The sequence below is a fragment of the Leucopleurus acutus genome (genome assembly GCF_964270905.1).
Source record: "Leucopleurus acutus genome assembly, chromosome: 10".
In the NCBI taxonomy this organism is placed as follows: Eukaryota; Metazoa; Chordata; class Mammalia; order Artiodactyla; family Delphinidae; genus Leucopleurus; species Leucopleurus acutus.
The window spans coordinates 65,377,003-65,393,586 of NC_139153.1; the positions used below are offsets into that span (position 1 = coordinate 65,377,003).

Genomic DNA, 16,584 nt, shown 5'->3' on the forward strand with positions numbered 1-16,584 from the left:
AAGCTCACACAAGCACGCCCTGAGTCCCACACACACACATCCTGGACACACAAGCACAAGTGCTGACAGTGGCTCCTGGTGCTAAGTATACCTGAATGTGTGTGTGTGTGCCCGTGCACACACACACTCCTGTGTAATCAGGATGGGCAGGGGCAGCATCTACTGTGCATTTGGGGGAGCACAAAAGAATGTTCATAACACCCCCTGAACTGTCACCGCCCTGCCCAGCTGCCCATCGAGCAGCTGGAACTCTCAACTGCCCACAGCGAGCAGGAAAGTGCTGACCACTCTCCCCCATTACCACCCGTCAAGGGGCGGTTTTTCTGCAGGTTGATCCAACCAATAGGAGATCCAGCCTAGCAGGGGCAGAGCTCAAGGTGGGCGAGGGCTGATGAGCCTAGACAGGGTCAGTGGGGGGTGAGGAGGACCGAAGGTACTGGGTACCAGGGGGAGGGGCAGCCCAGAGACTATGAGCCCGCCTGCCATGCTCGTCCGCCTGTCCCACTCCCTTGGATACCATGGGTTGGGGAGAGGGCTGGAGTTGGCAGGCCTGTCCCTCAGTCCAGGCCCCAGCCCACCCAGGTAACTGGCACTGCTGGAGGGAGAGCGCCCTGGCTGGCTAGCACCTCCCACCGTTCCCTGGGTGCCCAGCACTTCCATGAGGCTGCAGGGACGTGAAGATCCCCAACAAGAAATGGGGGCCTTGCCCAGAGACCCCGAGACAGGGGAGGCCTCATCACTTGCCCCAAGTCGTACCTAAATAACTGTAGTGGAAAAGGGGGGCAGGATCACTCCTGTGAACCAAGCCCCGCTCCAGCCCAGGGAGGAGAGAGCGGTGTCGGTAATTTGTTTTAATAATCCTGCTGAACTGGGAGAAAATTAACAAATGAGAAACCAGCTCGAAATTAATCCAAGTTCCCTGTCCATCCCCCCCACCGTGCATCTCAATGAAGGTTATTTATCCAACAAGCAATAAAACACAGAATTAAATTAAGCAGGCCCTTTCTTTGAGTCCTCTCCCCTGGCCCCAGGGAGGCAGTGTCTCCCGCTCACAGCTCTATAAGCAGCTCCTGGAGGGCCTCAGCAGAGCCACGGCTGCCGACAGCAATCAGAGGGGTTCCCCCAGAAGGAGCCCCACGTTGAACGCACTCCCAGTCTGGGTCTCACCGCCAGCTCTCTGCCAAACATATGAGCGGCAGATAACTCAACCACCCTCCCGAGGAGGGACGGAGGGAGGTTCCCGCGGTTGGGCCTGAGCTGACTGGAGGCTGGGGAGTCCCCAGGTTCTCCGTGGGGGAGAGAAAGGCTTGGTATGGAAGGCGGGGAGCGTGAGCAACTCCCCAGATGAGGACACTCTGGGGCCCACAGCAGGTTCCAGCTGGAAACACCCTCCTGGCCCCAACCTCTTGGTGGGAAGGGGCCAGAGGGGGCACAGGGTACAGCGGAAGCCGAAGAAGGACCTCCTGTGAGGACAGGACTCACCCCAGGGCTCAGACATCAGGGGGTCACTGCAGCACCCTCAAGGCAAGGGTGCACCCCACACCCACCACTTCCTTGGGCAGTCTGTCCGGCATGTGCTTCCCTAAATATCTCTTCCCTGCAGCTTTTGAATCCAGGCATATTTCAGCCAGGACCGCCACCTGCAGCCACAGGTTCCTAAATAACTACTCTCAGGGCCCCCTTCAACCATTCCCTTCTGTCTGCCCTCTAGCTGTGAAATCTGTAATAATAATGGCCTTCCCTCTACAGCTTTCACAGACATTCTCCCATTTAAACCTCACATCAACTCAGTGAGGGAGACATTTGCCACGATGCTCACCTTATGGTGACTGAGGCCCAGAGAGGGCCCTGAACAAGGCACATCCAGCAGTGGCTGAGGGTCGCAGCCGCAGCGCGTCAGGGATTGGGGACCAGGAGCGTGGGGCAGGGGGACGGGAAGAACAGGGCTCTGCAGAATTGCCAGGCTTCCTGGAAGCCTCCTCAGGGGCTTTCTGCGGAGGAGGGCTGGGGGCTGACTGCCCCCTGGGAGGAGGGGAGAGGGAGGGAGGGTTATTACACATGAACTCCTCCATGCCTGCCTCTGACACGGCCACACCTGCAGCCCACACAGGGCAGCCAGAGGGCCTCTGACACCATAAATCTGATCCCATCACTTTCTGCTTAAAACCCTCCACAGGCAACTCATGCATCTGGAGTGAACAGCCACGCTCTGTCCTGGGATCCAGAGCTCCTGCTGACCCAGCCCTGCCGCCTCTCCTCCTCCTCTCTGAACAGCTCCTTGTTCTTCAGATGCACCAAGCATGTTCCTGCCTTGGGGCCTTGGCACTGGCTGTGCCCCTCACCCACAATACCATCCAGGCACCGGTTCCCTTCCTCACTTGCCTGGGCCTATATTCAAATGCCCCTTCCCTGACCACCTGGTTTAAAAGAGCTCTTCACCTCCTCCTCCAACACTCTCGAAACCCCTGGCCCTCTGCAATTTTCCTCCACAGCACCTGTCACCTCTTGAATTACTGCTTGCTTACTGTCCTTCTCCCCCTTTAGAAGGTCAGCTCCATGTAGGCAAGGATTGCGTGTGTTTTTGTTCCCTGCTCTATTCCTAACCTAGCCTAACATATGACTCACTAGTTATCTGATTGCTGAATGAATTAATGAATGAATGACACTATGCTTAAGGTCATCATTCGGGCCACCATAACCTCCGGTCTGAACTGTTCCATCAGTCTCCTAACCATTCTCTCAGCCTCGGGCCTCGGCCTGCAACCAAACCTCCACTCCACACCCAAAGGAATATTTTAACCCCCAAATCGGACCAAGGCACCATCCTGCAGCATCAAGCCCACACACTTGGCCTCAGCCCCTAATCCATCCCAACTCCCTCTCCACTGACCCTCTCCCATGCCAGGAGCCCTGCTTCATCCATGCCAGACATACCTGAAATTCCAACCATACCTGTCCTTTCCACTGGAGCACTGTCATGGTTCCCTCTCTGCCTGCAGGACACCTCCTCCAGGCAGCCACCCCGTGTATGCCCTGTCAGAACCGACCTCTCCCTACTCTGAGCCCGCACACACCCTCGCCTGTACCTCCACCACAGCCCTCCCACACCCCCAACCTGAGCTGTGACAAATCATATGCATGTCATACCTCCGCATCCAGGAAGGACCCAGATTTATTCACTGGCAATCTCTCCCATCCCCACCACCTGCTCCGGTATCTTGCACAAACTTGGAGCTCCATACGTATTTGCTGAATCCAATGGAACCAGTTCAAACACAGCCCAGAGAGAGTGCCCATGAAGAGGGGCCTTTCCTCCAGGTTGCTGCCATTTCAGGCTGCTCTGAGGACAAATGGACCTTTAAGTGCCACTTAATTGCAGCACACAGGAGCAGCTGGCCCCGCATTCCACTCACCTCTCCTTGGGGGTTGCCTGGGAGGAAACGGATTCGCGGCGGTTGAGAGGTGACCAGGGCCCTGTTAAAATGGCAACGCACCGCCTCTGGTCCATCCACCAGCCCATAATAGCAGTCCTGGCCCACCCAGCAGCTTGCATGTTGAGCACACGTGTGGCCACCCCCATGGGTGAGAACAGCAGGCACAACACAGCCACCAATGAATTATTTATTCCGTACATTGTTAGCACAGCAGAGAGAGTAACCGTGTCTCCAGGCTTCAATTAAAATATCAAGGCGCCTGCACCGTCTGCCCGGCCACATGCCCAGCTCCCACGAACACTGGCAGGATAGCACCTCCTGGGAAGCTATAGCGCCCCCAAGGCCGGCTCTACTGCCCCCTCCTCTGCTTCCCAACAGTCAAGTCCTGTTTCAGCACCATGGACAGTAGCCTCCAGGCTCCTCTAGGGATCTGCCCCTGAGACACCCCACCACACTTTTCAGGGCTCTAAAAGACCATTTAGTAAATTGATGACCTGAAAGAGCCTTTCCAGCTCCCCAGAGCGGCCCTGGGACAAGCCTTGGTGGGTTCTTAGCCTAACTCCCATTCTCCATCCACTCCCAGCACACCCCTACAATCCTACAGCACATGGGTGGAAGGCAGGAGCTCAAGGCCCTCACCTCAGCTCCTCCCCAGGCTCCTTGACAACTCTAGGCAGGTCACCCCACCTCCCTGGGCTCCAATTTTTTCACTCGGAAAATGCAAATGACGGTGGCCAGGCTGTGACCTCAGGGATTGTCACAACCAATGGAAAGGGATTTTGACAAGGGACTTTGACAAAGCCAGAAGAGGGCTTTAATTTCATACGGGTGGGTTTCTTCAGCCTTCCCACCCCATCCCAACCTGGAAAACCCTGATTCTAGGGCACAGGCTCAGGATGAAGAAAAAGCTGACAGATCCTTCAGGAGCTGGCTGGGTCACAAGCTAACTAGGTCACCCACGAGATTTAATTCAACAACCCCCGGACTAGAATATGAGGCCGAGTGAAATCAAAGTGGGCGAGCTGAAAAAGAGCAAGAAATTCCAAACACATGCCGCTGAGAACTGTGGAATGAGCAGAGGCTTCAGGGATAGGCAGTGCTGCAGGCCCCCACTGCTTTCTGGACAAGCCTCAGTTTCCTCACCTGTAGAACAGGGCCAGTGCGACGGACTTCCTAACCAGTGACTTACATTAGATAACCTATGTGAAACTCCTGATACAGGGCCAGGCACATAAATTCAACTATTCATTTTATGAAGCACCTGTCAGGTTCCAGGCCCTAGAGATAGAGCAGACAAGAAAAGGGACACAACCGTGCCCTGAAGAGCTGACATCCAAGTGACCAATGCTGTTATCCATCAGGGTGTCAGGAGAGGTGGCATTCAAGATGGGCCTTTGAAGCACAGGTGGAATTTCCAAAGCAAAAAACAATGTGGCGGGAATATAATCCCTTTAGGGAAATGTTTGGCAGCTTCTCCTAAATCTAATCATTCATGCAGCCAACGAGCCAGCAATCGTATCTACTCATATTTATATGTATAATATAAATGAGCACTAATGTCCACTAAAAGACATGTACGCAAATGTTCGGAAGAGCTTTATTCCTAATAGCCAAACACTGAACTCAGCCCAGATGTCCAGCAGCAGCAGAATGGGTAAATGAATGCAGAACTACACAAACAATGACACAGTGGAATAGTGCAGAGCAATGAAAAAGAGCAAATCATCAAAATACCCAACCACATGGGGGAATCTCACAGGTAATGTGAGTGAAAGAAGGCACGCACAAAAGACTGACTGTATGACTCTGGTTGTGTGAAGCTCAAAACCAGACAAAACTAATCTATGGGGGCTTCCCTGGTGGCGCAGTGGTTGGGAGTCCGCCTGCCGATGCAGGGGACGCGGGTTCATGTCCCGGTCCGGGAAGATCCCACATGCCGCGGAGCGGCTGGGCCCGTGAGCCATGGCCGCTGAGCCTGCGCGTCCGGAGCCTGTGCTCCGCAATGGGGGAGGCCACGACAGTGAGAGGCCCGCGTACTGAAAAAAAAAACAAAAAACAAAAAACTAATCTACGCTTTTAGAAATCAGGCTACCAATTAGCCTTGGGGACGGAGGGATGTGGACTGGGAGGGGCTCAAGAGAATGTTCTAGGGAACTGAAAATGTTCTGTATCTTAATTTATAAAAGCTCATCAAGTAATGCCCTCGAAATTTGTGTACTTTACCGTGTATAAGTTATACTTCAATTATTTTTTATGTAAAGAAAAGGTAGACAGAGCATTCTTCAGGGGCTGAGGGGACATCAGAAGCAGAGGTTAGCAGATTGGACACTGCAAGGGGTGTGGTCAGGGAATGACCCTGGGGAACTGGACTGGAGCTGGCAGGGGCTGGAGGGAGGGCTGGAGTTGAGGTGCACGAGATGGGTACCAAGGCAAGGCCACCCTGGGAGCCCTGGGGCTCCTGCCTCCTTCTCCCAGACCCCTCCTGCCATGCATCCCTCCTGCCCACAGCAAATGGTGCGAGTGAGGTCATCTCCCCTCCCTGCTGCACTGGCCCCCTGTCCACACCCTCCCTCAGCCACCATGCTGGATTGCAGTCCTGGAGCTGAATTTCCTGGGCTTTGGGGGCTTTCCTCCTGAGGAGGAATCAAGTGAAGCCACAGTCCCCCGGCCTCAGGCCGGCAGAGTCCAGCTGGGCACCTCTCCCCACCCCTGTGCTCTATGCCCATGGCATCATGGAGGACACCTGGTTCTGCCTCCTACGCTGCACCCGCCACATCCACCTTTCCACCACCCCCAAAGGGAGCACCTGAACACCTGTCACTCCCAGGATAACCGCTCCAATTAGGTAGGGCCCTGCCACCTCCTGCTTCCCAGCACCCAGCACCCCAGCCTTCACTGCCACGACTCCTTGTGGAGGGAGAGCCCCCTGGACGTGCACAGACACGGCCGAGGAAGCGGCTCAGAAACCTCACACCCCACCAGCCACCAGTGAGACATGACACGAGCCCACTCGCTCCTCTGGGCAGCTCCTGAGCTGAGGCCCAGGGGCCAGCCCGGCCCTACCTCCCACGATCCACTACACGAGGCTGCACGGGGGCCAAGTCAGAATCAGCCACAGGACCTCCTCTGGGGCCACGGTCCCGGCCACGGGGCGCCACCGAGTCCAGCCGTCACCCCTTGCTGGCAAGAGTACAAGAAATTATAAACACGCTTGCCCTTTGCCCCAGCACGTGTCTGCAGGAATTCACCCTACCGAGACCTGCGGAGTGGCCGATCACAAAATTACCCATCGCAGCTCTTTGTTAAAGCACGAGATCAGGAACTACCAAGTGTCCGTCCTGAGGAGACAGGAAGCAGGCAGTCCTGGGGACCACACAAAGCCCTTTTGCGCCGACAGAGGCGAACCCCAAGAGCACTGAGAGCTCACCCAGCAGGGGCTGCGGATGTGTGAAAATGGAGGGGGAGAACACACGTGTGCAGCCCCCCACCACGTGCTGGTGAATGTTGCCTGGAGTGTGTGACGCGGCAGCCACGCCCAGGCTGAGAGCTCTCTGGAAGGCACGCAGGGAGCAGTGGCTGCCTCCAGGCTGTACTCCAGGGGCTGGGGTACGTCCTCCGGCTCCTTTGAACACCCAGGGGAAGGTCTGAGGCACTCACACAGTAATGCTGTCACTGAAAAGGAGGCCGTGCCTACGGTGCTCCAGGTCCCCCAGCGGCCAGACAAAAGGCTCATTCTGGAGACAGAAGCATCTTTAAAGGAGACCCTGTCAAGTCCCCAAACACACACACCCTCTCTCCCCCACCACCAACTGAAATGCTTGAGAGAGGGGTCAGGACTCAAGGCTGGGAGAGCCCAGCACAGGCGGTGGGGGAGCCCCAGTCTGATGTTGGGAGGCGAGAGGAGGGGGTCCTGGTCCAGGCTGAGCGGCCAGGCCCAGGTGGGAATGGGGGCAGGGAAGGCAGGTGAGGGGGGCTACTCTCCTCTTACTGAGTTTGTTGTACTTTCCTAATTGATTTTGTCACCGGGATACTTAGGACCATCTTAGAAACCACTTAAGCAATTTAAAATAATCAAAGTACTTAGAAGGCACTTAACGTTTCCTCACACTTCAGGCTTCCCATAAACCCCTTCCAGCTTCGACCCAAGTCCATCCTGCTGTCTAGAGCGACCCCTGTGGGGAAGGCGGCCGCCTGGTCAGGCCCAGTTCCTGCAGCCCCAGGCAGGTGGGAGAGCCAGGCCCCCACAAGCACACCAGGCTCCCTCTCTCTCTCACTCCCCCCCCCCTCTCTCATCACCTCGCCCCAGCCCAGGCCCCCTGAACAGGTGGCAAGTGGAAAGGTCAATTGGAATATAAAGCAGAATTTTCCTTTTCATTTCCAACATGTCTTGGTCATAAAAATGCTAGTTTAGTAATTCAGGGGAAACCGAAAAGTACACAGTTCAAACCAGGCTTGGCAGGGGGAAGTAAAGTGGGTTTAGCCCTGCGGCCTGTGAGCCCCACCCATGCGGCAGGCACAGCTCCCTCATCCAACTCCTGGTCCCAAGGATGGCAGGCTCCCGGATTTGTCTTTCTGTCTGTATCCAGGCCGGGCACCAAGAGAGGTCCAACCCAGTCCTGCCCTCAATGTGCATATGAACTCTGGGGAGACCCAAGAATGCCACACGAGAAACCCCATGTACCCCAGGATTTCAGACCTTGGAGGGTCAGGAAAGTCTTGGATGTTGAGTCAGGGCTTGGGGGAGGAGCCCGACTCTGCCCGTCAGGCATTAAGGAGGACATTCCAGGAGGAGGGCATGGCCCAGGCAAAGGCGGGGAGGCCCACGATCAGGGAAGGCCACGGGTGGTCAGCCTGAACCTGAGGGGTAAGCTCGTCGCTCCTTCTGCAGGAAAGGCTCCAGGTAAAGGACCGGGGTCAGAGCCCACCTAATCCAACGCCCTCGGCTCATAGAGAGGGCAGCCAACCCACCCAAGGTCACACAGTGAGTCAGCAGCAGAGCCAGGCCCAGAGCGCAGGTCCCTAAGCTATGGGAGACTTCTGGTAAGGGGACCCTCAGCCCTCCCCAAGGGGGGAGCCGGAGATCACCCTACCATCCCCCACACCTAACTGGGAGGGTCGGGAGGACCCCAGGACCGTCACACAGGGGGACTCGGGTACACTCACCAGAGTCATTCCTCTGCCCAAAGCCAGCAACCTGCCCCTCCGCCCCACAGAGCCCCCCACCCTTCATGGCCCAGACCACATGCCTCCTCGAAGGTCCCTTGGATACTCTGTCAGCAAGAGATGAGGACAAATATTATTGACCCTACTGTGCGCCCAGCCTGCCACCTGCTTCCCATTCTTATTCTGCATCCACATCCTGAAAGGTGCATGTGATTCTGCCCATTTTATAGATGAGATGGTGAGGTCCAGAGAGGCCCAGTGATCTGGGGCCAGGATCTGAGTGACCTACTGTGTGGCTGCCCCCCCATGGCCAGGCACTCAGCCAATATCGAGTCCCATGCCAGGCACTGCCCTGAGCTCTTTCTGTGTAACCCTCATGTAATCCTCACAAGGCCCTATGAGGTGGGGGCTACAAGGGTCCCCAGTTTTACAGACAAGGAAACTGAGGCACAGAGAGGGGCCTCCCAGGTAATAATGGCAGAGCAGGGGTATGAACCAGGCCATCTGGCCCAGGGCCCACGCTTTGACCACTGAAAGCTACTGCCCCTTAGGGTCCCCGTCTGCCTCCCTCCTGTATCCAGCTCTGTTCATCCTCAGGTCAGGGAGCGGGGAGCAGGGAAATGAAGGGGGAGGAGTTAGAAGAGGTACAGGGGGCTTGGGAGGGGGAGGCCAGAGGCCAGCACGGGGAGAGCCAGGAGAAAGAACTAGCCTCTCACATGGGCTCTACCCTTACATCTCCTCCCCATCACCTCTGTGGCTTCACAAGGACTGGTCAAGAACCACCTACCTATGTTACAGGTGAGGAAACTGAAGGCCTGAGAGGCCCAGTGACTTGCCCAAGGTCACCAGAATCCTGGTAACCCTCCTCCCCCAATACCCTTTGCAGCTAGAAGGAGCAGATGTGGGTTTTGGAGCCCCCTTGGTCCTCCTCCCCCTGGCCCCAGGGCTGTCTGGGTCCTCCCTCTTGAGCTCCTGGGTCAAGTCAGCAACCAAGCACAGTCCTGCCCCAGGGCCTTTGCACTTGCTGTTCCCTCTACCTGGAAAACTCTTCCTCCAGATATTCATAGGGCGACCTCCTTCACTCGACTCAAGTTTATGCACAAATGTCCCCCTTCAAAAAGTCCACCTCCAACCATCCTAAGTTGGCACCCCCACCCACCATGGCTTTCTAGCCACCTCCTTGCTTTGTCCTACAAGGAAGTGCTCTCCCGTGACAATTATACGTTTATGTGTTTTACCTGTTCACTGCCTGCCTTCCCTACAAACGTGGAAGCCTACGAGGGCCAGGCCTCCATCTGCTTTGTTGCCTGCTTTGTAAAGTTGCTTAGCGTGGCGGCTCTCCACCTGGGGTTGCACGTGAGTATCACCCAGGGAGCCCAGGCCCCATCTCACATCAATTAAATCCAAAATCCTGGGGTGGGGCTCGGATACCCAGGAATTTTAAACTCCCCAGCTGATTCCAATGTGTAGCCAGTTGGAGGCCACAGCTCTAGCAGGGCGAGGCCCGGAGGAGATGTTCAATACACACTTGGTGAGTGAACGAATGAATGGATTCTTACAGATGGGCCAACCAAGGTCCAGGTGGGGGACAGCGAGCCAGAAACCAGCAGTCATGACCTTGAGCTTCCCCAGGCTCAGCCCCACCTCGGCCTCTCTACAATGTCACACACCTTGCCCAGGGGCCCTGTCAACCCTACCCAGGCTCCAGAAGCCCACCAGGCCTCCCTCCAGGGCATCTCCAGGAAGTCTACCCAGAGGCCCCCCAAAGGCCTCCACTCTCTCCTTTTCATTCCTAGTAATGAGCCTGTTTGCCAGTCCAGTGATCAGAGCTGAAACCCTGTTGCTTCCACTCCCAAACTTCCCGTGTTCAGAGAGGTCCTGCAACCCGAAGGTACACATCAGAGGAAGTGGGCTTGAGAGGGCTGCGGGGTGGGCGGGGGCACTCGCTGGGGAAGCCAGATGGGACAGGAATGCCGGGACACCAAGGAGGACACAGAGCATCCACCCAGCGGCCAGCTGAGCCTCCCAGCAGGTGTGCAAATACAGACCCAGCCCCAAGGCTCCTTGCCACTGGAGGCCCAGGAAGCCAATGCTCCCCAGGTGACTACGATGAGCTGCCAGGCTTGAGAACCACCAGGCGATGCAACCTGTACCCCAATGCCCCACCCACAGGGAAGGACTTGCCGGAAGCACAGAGAGAATTGGCAACTCAGTGGTCAGGGCTGTTCCCCTCCCCTCCCCTCCCTCCCCACTCTGTTTAGATGCTGGCCTGACCCTGGGTCTTGAGGCCCCCTCCCCAGACTCCCACCACAAAGGGACACCTAGGGTTTGGGGGAAAGAGAAATGCTGTAAAGGCAGAGGGAGGGCTGCGTGGTCCTCACCTCAGGAGAACAGGCCCTGACAGTCACCCTCAGCAAGACCACTTCCTACACCTCCTCCGCTCCTCCCCGACCCCCTCTCACACCTTAATGTCTATCCGACCTGTTCTCGTAACACCGGCAACCCCTAAGCACCCGCTAAAGGCTTTGCGTACTTTATCGCTGCTGCCTAATGAGTATCATCACACTCCTTCTTACAGATACAGAAACTGAGACTCAGGCCACACAGTGAGTATTGGGCCAGATCTTACCCAAGACTATCTGATGACCAAGAGGAAGGAGAGCAGAGTGATGAAAAGGGTAGATTCAGGGTCAAACAGCCTGGGTTCATATCCCAGCTCCACCACTTACTAGCTGTGTGACCTTGAGGAATTTGCTTAGCTTCTCTGAGCCTCAGTTCTCCGTCTGTAAAGTGGGGATAACCACTGTACACCTACCCCTGGGGGTTGCTGTGAGGACTGGGGCAGACCCTGACACAGGATACATGCCATGTAAATGCTGTGACTATTCTACCCCAACGACCTTTTCAGGAGGGTCCCTCATTCACCCCCGAACGTTCACTGAGTGAGCCTTCTTGGGACAAATCTCTAATAACAGCCAATAGTGGGACACGGGGATACCCTTTAACGGGGAACAAAGCATTAAGCGAAAAGAATTCCGTAAGTCAGCAAGGGGCTGGAGGTATTTGGGAGGAGGAAACAGGTGGCCCAGGGGTCACCAAAGTGGTGGGCACTGGTGGCCAGTGGCTGGAACCCATGGTAAAGTGAGCTTACCTACACTTATCCCCACAGCCAGGAGCTCATGCAGGCTCTGCAGACGGGGGCCACCCTGCTGTCATTGCAGAGTTTGGGGAGACATGGGGGCTGCAAATGGCTCACTCTCCATGAGTCCCTTCAGCCATGATTTCCTGAGGGCCCCCCATGGACCTGGCATCTGTTGGGGTCCTACAGGCGCAACTTAGAGGCCAGCAGGGGTCAGCTGATGGTCTCTGTCTCATCTACTTAATTCCAAGGGCATAGCTCAAGAGCAGTGCTAGACAATATGTAAATGAACAGGCATGGCTGCGCTCCCATAAAACTTTACAGACACTGAAATTTGAATTTCATATAATTTTCCTGTGTCATGACATATTGCTTTTAATTTTTTTTCAACCATTTAAAACACGGAGACCATTCTTAGCTCATGGGCCGTACAAAAACAGGCAGCAGCCCAGAGGGGAAGCCAAGAGAAACATGAAAACAAACAAAGAAATACGGACATGACTACAAACTGTGGTGAGGGTCATGAAGGGGAAGATGGGAAAATAATATAGAATAACTGGGGGATGGAGGGTGTTTCTCTGAAGAGAGTCCACTTAAACTTTAGGTTGAATGAGAAGGATGCAGCCTCAAGGAGTAGGAGGAGAACATTCCAACAGAGACGGGACAGCAGGTGCAAAGGCCCTGTGGTGGGCAAACAGCACAGTGTCTTCAAGGAACATAAAGGAAACAGTAGGACTGGTATGGAGTGCACCCAGGAGAGGCAAAACGATGTGGTCAGAGCACCAGGTAGCACAGGGCCTGTCAGACTGGCAAGCATTTTGGAAGTTTGCGTTTTAATCTAAGAGCAATGCAAAGTCAAGAACAAGTTTAAGCAGGGTGGGGAGCAGGTTGGATTTGGCTTTTAGCAAGATCGCTCTGTTAGCTGAGCAAAGGTTGGGCTGTGGAAAGGCCTGTCTGGAAGCAGGGAGAGGAGAGAGGTTTCTGCCGCATCCGGGTGAGAGCGCACAAGGTGGGGGTTGAGGAGACTCCAGCACGAGGACGTGTCCTAAAGGAGAGCCTGCAGGACTTGCAGATGGTAGAAAGGCAGAGGTCAAAAATGCCACCAAGTCTCTTGGCCTGGGCGCTGCAAGCACAGAGCTGTCTTCGAGGAAGACAGGCAGGCTGTGTGAGAGTGGGTGGACCCTCTTGAAAGTTCCTCCTGGTTGTGCAGTGAAAACACTTTCAAGCAGAACATGGGGTATCAGCTGAGCCACAGAGGTTCCCCAGGAGCCCTGGGCCTGGCACTGAGGGGCAGACAGGCCAAGCACCTGGCAGGCAGCTTTCTCTAAAAGGCACCACAAACCGTTACCAGCACTCAGAGCCCCGCGAGGGACAAGCCCTCACAGGCCAGGCTGACGTGGCACAGAGAGCCAATGTCGCCCACCAGTGTCCCTGGCCCGGCCTCTCCTAGGAAGCTGGGCACCTGCCCTCCACCTGCTGGCTGGCATCCCCTCTCCCACCTGCCCCTTCCTGTCCTCCCTCCACTCCACCCCAGTCTTAGTGCTCAAACCCCACTGTGGTGACGGCCAGAAAACCCTCATTACCTGCAAGTTAAGTTGGCCACTCAGTCTCCACACCACAGGGAGACACCTGAGGCCCAGCAGATGGTCGGTCCTCTCCAGGATCAGCCTCAAAGGTCACCATCTGTCCCTGCCCACCCGGTCCAGCCTCTTCCACATCAACGGAGCCTCTCATGCTGACTTAAGGCCCAGCTACAAGCTGTGCAATGACACTTTCTGCAGGCTGACTGTGTGCCAGGCACCAGGCTAGGCCTTTTCTGGACATTAACCCTTAATTCCCACACCTGGCCTAGGAGACCACTGTCATCCCCTTTTTACAAAGGAGGAAACCGACGCACAAACAGGCTAAACGATTTGCCAAGGTGGCGAAAGCTGTCTGGCTCCAGTCTCCAGATTCTTACCCACCATGCTAGGCCACATTCCCATCTTCAAGCCTCAGTTTTTGTTGTTGTTGTTGTTTTTTCTCCACTGCAAAATTAATGAGGGACTCAATGCAATGATTTCTGGATCCTTCTGAGCTCTTCCAGGTCAAGGATTGGAAAACTGTTTCCTTCCAGGGCACTTACTATGCTCTTTTTCCCCCCAACAATAACTGCTCTCAGGAAAAGATGTTACTGACTCGTTCATACTATGGTGTAAGTGACTGGTATGGTGAGTAGATACGGTGGATATGGTGAGGTAACTCTGGTGGCACAGCGATTCAAACTCAGATCTGACTGGCTTCAGAACCTGGGCTGTCCCCACGACACAGCATTGTAGAGGTCACATCCTCTGCGTTAGGCTCTCCTCTGAAGAGTATTCTTTACCTCCATCAATAATCCCTTGACTAGGAGAATGGAGCCAAAATGAAGATGAAGGAGTGGGTGGGAACAGGGGAGTAAAGGATATAAGCTGTCAGACCCACAACTTCCCGAAGTCAGGGCTTCTGATCCCTAATGAAGGCCTGGGTTTGAGGCCCCACTTCCAACCCAGTTGCTTTGGGCAGGCAGTCTGGAAGGAGTCAGTTCTGGGAGCTGGGACCTGACTCCCAGTCCTGGCCCGTCCCTTAATCAGGGCTCAGTTTCCACAACTGTACGACAGGAAGTTGGCCCCTCCCAGCTCTGGCAGGTGTGAGTTTTGCTCATACCCTGGCCTTGACAGAACCCCATCAGCATTCTCCAGGCAGGAAATTACCCCACGTGCCCCCAAACCCAGAGCTCCTCTCTAAGCTTTGCACAGGAAATCCACCTCACGGAGGAAAGAGAGCTGTAATCACAGCCTCTGGGGGAAGTTCCCAGCAGACCCCACTAATAGCCTTGGCAGGGAGCGGGGCTGGGGCGCAGCGATGCCCTTTGAAACAGACACCTGACACCGCAGCTCCCCTGGCCCCCAAGATGCCCCTCCCTCATCCTTCCCTGCCTGAAGCTCTGCACCTGACCTCCCTCCTCAAAGTTCAACCTTTTTGTCTCTGTAAATGGCTTTTCAGTTTCTGGCCCAGCCTCTCATTTCTACCAGTTTAATTATTGAGGAGCCCTCTTGTCGCCAGCCTGGAACATTAACGCTCTTAAAAGGGACCCAGGGACTTCGGACCATAGCCAGCTGTCTCCTTCCGCCTCTCTCCCCATCTCCCCCACCGCCCGTCCCCTTTCCTTTCCCAACAGGCCCCTTCCGTCCCCCTTCCTTCTCCCCTCCCTAGGCCTCTACCTCCCAGTCCCATCTTGCTCTCCGTGCAGGACAAAACCCAGGCCACGCCACATTCATACGTGACCAGATGGGCAGCGGAAGAGCCCTCGGCTGGTGAGGCCCTTTGGCCCCAGACCCCCTCACCCCACCAGCGACCTTCCCCATCCTGGGAGAGGTCAGCACAGCAGTCACAGCCCACTGCTGTGTGGGGCTTCCAAGAACCCGCTTCAAGGCCTCATGCTGACAGCGACCTTTCTCAGAGCCTTGGCCATGTGTCTGGTGACACCTCTCAGCTCCTTTGATCTTTTCCACCTCCCTATAAAGTGCGTACTGGTTCCCCTCTGGGACATGGTGGGGAAGGACCCTTACCAATGTCATAGCCCCAAGGGCCCAATCACGTTGTTTTATCATCTTTATAAAACACTTTTTAAAACACACAGACTCACCAAGGTGTTTAACACAAAGCTCAGAAAAGGACACTGCAGCAGCCCCACCTGTAGTCTGGTCTTCTCAAAGGCTGGGGGGCTGTGCCCCACTCAGTCAGGATGACCCAGGTCGCCTCACCTCCCAAGCCCAGGGAAGGCAGGCTGAATTGGTGACACAGCTCACCGAAGCCATCACTAGGCCCTGGGACCACAGAGCCTTGCTCCCCCTCCCCTCTGGGTCTCTACTCCTCACTGCAGAATTGGGCAGGTGGAGGGACTGGACCAGTTTCCCATTCCCCAACCATCCCACCAACGAATGTCCACAAGCAACACTACTCCCCAGGGGTTGTTCAAATTGCCCGCTACAAAGGCAAAGTCTCCTTCAAGTCTCCGGCTTCAGCGTGATTTTGCATCCTTCAGAAAGCATCCATTTGTTTTTAAATTAAAATAATGTTTTCATCTGGATCATCAAGCAAAACCAACACTACAGGAAGAAGGCCCCAAGGCAAGGACTGCACAGCACACGTGGCCCAGACCAGCCTATGGCAAAGTTCCAGCCCCGCCCCTGCTGTGACAGGACAACTCAACCACCTTTCTTTTCCACCTACCCCCGCAGCCAACACAGAGACATTCGCACCGTTCATCCCCACTTCTACCCCGGCCCCCAGAAATGCCCCCCAAGTACTGATGCATCATGGGATTGGGCAAACGTGTTCCAGAAAGGGTCCAGGAGAGACGGCTCCAGCCTCAGTGCTTCCCATCCTGCATGAGGCCAAACAGCCTCTCTCTGTCCACTCCCTAACTCTGGAGCCTTTGAGGAGACAAGGGGCCAATTCCAGAGGCCAAGAATCTAACACCAGAGTGAAGAAGGGACCCAGAGGCTCCATTTGTGCCACCTTCTTCCTCCCTCACCCTCTTCTCTCTCCCTCTCTCTCTGTCTCTCTGTCTCTCTCTGTCTCTCTCTCTCTCTCTCTCTCTCTCACACACACACACACACACACACACACACAGACACACGCACGCACACACAGCAAACGAGGAGGCTCCCAGAGAGAAGCAGGCACATAATTATTGGTAAAATGCTTGTAATGTTTTTCTCTCTACCCAGTAGCTTTCAGTAGTTTTAGCAGCTTAGCGAAGCACTTGGCTCCAATTGAATTGCAAATCAGCAGCTCCTGCCCCAGGAAGAGAGGAAGGGAGGC

The 16,584-nt window shown here is 55.3% G+C and overlaps 1 protein-coding gene across 4 annotated transcripts in view; it reads right to left on the bottom strand.

Annotated features, from left to right (window-relative positions):
• GRM4 (glutamate metabotropic receptor 4) overlaps positions 1–16,584 on the bottom strand; it is a gene marked incomplete at both ends in the record, with an annotated part of 119,753 nt that overhangs the window by 81,813 nt on the left and 21,356 nt on the right. The window lies entirely within an intron of this gene.